General features: G+C 46.2%; 1 pseudogene; it reads left to right on the forward strand.

Annotated features, from left to right (window-relative positions):
• The first annotated feature begins 775 nt into the window (after positions 1 to 775).
• LOC116550055 lies at positions 776 to 2,454 on the forward strand (annotated as a pseudogene).
• The last annotated feature ends 734 nt before the right edge of the window (positions 2,455 to 3,188 follow it).

The following is a 3,188-nucleotide window of genomic DNA, read 5'->3' on the forward strand; positions in this document are numbered from 1 at the left end:
TAAAAAAATAGGAATAAAAGATCATCCCTAGAACGTTGATCACAATTTGTTTTCAATTTATGAAAATACTGTGGTTCAGCTTTCAATTTATACTATTAATTAACATGTAGCAAGTTTATAATTAAGATTGTTTTGCTAAACATTCATTATCGTTATCTCCAAATTACAGATTTCTACTTGATTTTTCACACTACATATACTAGTTAGACATGAAATAAATTGGTTAGATGGACGTTTATTAAAAACGATTACATAAAAATCTAATCTTGAATGGTGTAACAATTGCAAAGAAAGAAGAAAAGAGGCCCAGGGTCTGGCTCCCGCGGGCAGCCTCTGGGGGCAGGGGCAACGAGGGCGCCGGCTCCGCCGCCCCTGTCCTCAAGTCCTAGGGCGTCTTCCACACGGTCCCTCTTCAGAGGGTTCTTCATGGCGTCCTCTCTAAGGGGCATCTTGGTTCCAACCTATAAAAGCGCCTCTTTGCATTTCTCCCTCTGACTGCCGTGGCCCCCGACTGTCCCTGTAATCTTCTCAGAGTGGTTCCTGCCCTGCCAGGTGGCCTTTCTTTTCGCAGTCAGTTTTCCCTTCTTTCCTGCGTCCCCGAAGAGTCCACTTGTGTCTCAGGGGTCTCCCGGAGCATCCCCGTGACCCGGCGGTGCCAGCTCTCGCCGCCAGAGGGCGACGTCGGGGGCGGCGCGGCCTCTCCTCTCAGGGTCCCTCAGCTCCTGCCGCGGGAAGGAGGAGGTGCCGCGCTGGCCGGCGCTCGACCCCTCCCCCGTGTCTCTGCCGCCCCCTCACCCCGCTTCGCCGCTCAGAGCATAATGGCAGTGTCTGAGGTGGCTGCTCGTGTGGCCAGTGCTCCCAGTCCTCCGGAATCCTCTAGTTTATGTGCTTCCAAATCAGACGAAGATCTCCAAGATGGTCTGAGCACCAAAAACTCTGCACAGAAGCAGAAGAACTCGCCTCTGTCTAGTGTAAGTAGCCCAACGATAATCAAGGAAAATAAATAGAAATGTCAGTTTGGAGCACTGGGGTCAGAATCTTGGTTTATCAGCAGGAGACACTTCCGCAGTGCACCAGGTGATTTTAGGAGAAAACTTGATAGCCACAGCCCTTTGTCTTCCTGCCAGGGGGTCTCAGTCGGATTTGAAGGACGTGGTCAGCACAGGAGGAGAGGACGGGTTCACAAGCCTCCGGGAGAGCCTCCATCCAGTCACTTGGCTTCATGAGGCAGAGTGACATACGAAGCAGCTTGCCTCTGGGAATTACTGTGAAGAGAAATCCCCACAAGCCTCCATCCTAAAGGAAGGTGACAGGGACGTACACTTGGATTTCCGACCGGCAGTGCCTCCCGCAAATGGAGTTGAAGGAGTCCGAGTGAATCAGGATGATGACAAAGATTGCTCTTCCCTGAAGCTTTCTCAGAACGTTGCAGTACAGACTGATTTTAAGGTGAAACTGGAGACTGTTCGTTCCAAACAAGAGAGGGAGACGAGACTGAATGGAGTTCGGAAGACGAAGAATATTCACGACAGATTTAATAGTCATATCCAGTTAGTGAGGAATGGAGCCAAGCTGAGCAGCCTTCCTCAAACCCCTACTCCCACTTTACCTCCACCCCTGTCAGAGACAGACTTCATGCTTCAGGTATTTCAACCCAGTCCCTTTCTGGTTCCTTGGATGCCCTTCTTCATTTGGCGGGTCACAATGCCCATGGTTATGCCTAGTGCAGATCCCTGTTCCTTGTCCTTCCCAATCCTGAAGCCCGCCCTTTTCTAGCCCATCCAGGCTTCCTCACCCCTTCCTGGCTACCATGGCAGAAATATCCCTGGCTTGGGTTCCCTTGTCAGCCCGCACTGTCTGCACATGCCTCCTGCTGCCTCTATCCCAAATCCCCCAGGCTTGGGTGGTGTTAAGGCTTCTACTGAAACTCCCCTGCCCCCACCAGTAGACAAACTGAAGAAAATCTTGGAGAAGCTGTTGACTCAGTTCCCACAGTGCAGTGAGGCCCAGATGACCAACATTCCTCAGCAGATCAAGACAGCACGTACCACCATGGCAGGCCTGACCATGGAGGAGCTTATCCAGTTGGATGCGCCATGACTGGCAGAACATGAGTGGGTGGCAGCAAGTTCTCAGCCACTTGGTCACATCCAGTTCTTGTTCCCGCCTCCACTGGCCCAAATCAGTATCCCTGTGTTCTTGCCGTCTGTCCAAGTTTCATACCCTGGAAGGTCTTCACATGCTCCAGCCACCTGCAGGCTGTGTCTAATGTGCCAGAAACTCATCCAGCCCAGTGAATTGCATCCAATGGCATGTCCCCATGTATTGTACAAGGAGTGTATCAAATTCTGGGCCCTGACCAACACATATGACACTTGTCTCTTTTGTCCGTCTTTTAATGATGGACATGACGGGAGGAAGAAGAGGAGAAACTGGTGTGAACAGGAAGCATAAGTTCAAGATTTCTAAAACTCTATACAGTGACATACACTCATGGCATGTACATTTTTATTACATAGGTAATATGTGTATAGAAAATCTGTATTCTAATGTCAGTAAATGAAAGTATTATGTATATTATGCAGAAAAACAAAAGAAGAAAAGGACAATTTTCTTTTTTCTCCAGGTCCTGAGGGCAGTTCCTCCCTCTCCATACATTTTTCTTCTTTTTTTTAATTGGTAGGATTAGATAGCTACTGAATATTCTTGTTATTTGCTTTGTGAAGTCCAAGGTATAAATGCATATATAAAACTAGTTTGAATGTTTTTCAAATTTGTTAATGACTAAGAAAACTTATTACTAGAATCCAAGGTTTATCTTACTTTTTTACCCTTTATGTTGAAAATGAAGAAAGGCAAATTATAGTTTTCTACTATCATTGTACATCGTTAGTATATCCACTTTATTGCATATCGCTACCTGAAGTTAGATTTGATTCATAAACATATAATAGTTTGTATGCATTTACTTATTTCCATAATTGCTTCATTAATTTCTTTCTCTGACACTAGAAGATTCATGACTGAACTCTCTATGTTTAGCTGAGACGCTCTTTTGTCCAGTGCCAAGTTCAGGACTTGGTAGGTAAGGGGCAGTAAAAAATATTGAAATATTTAACAAATAAATGATTCAAATTAAATTCAAAGGTGAAACTAAAGCAGTGATAACAAGAACTTTCAGGTTAGGT

The sequence above is a fragment of the Sapajus apella genome, unplaced genomic scaffold, assembly GCF_009761245.1.
Source record: "Sapajus apella isolate SASKATOON/1434 unplaced genomic scaffold, GSC_monkey_1.0 scaffold7, whole genome shotgun sequence".
Classification (NCBI taxonomy): domain Eukaryota; kingdom Metazoa; phylum Chordata; class Mammalia; order Primates; family Cebidae; genus Sapajus; species Sapajus apella.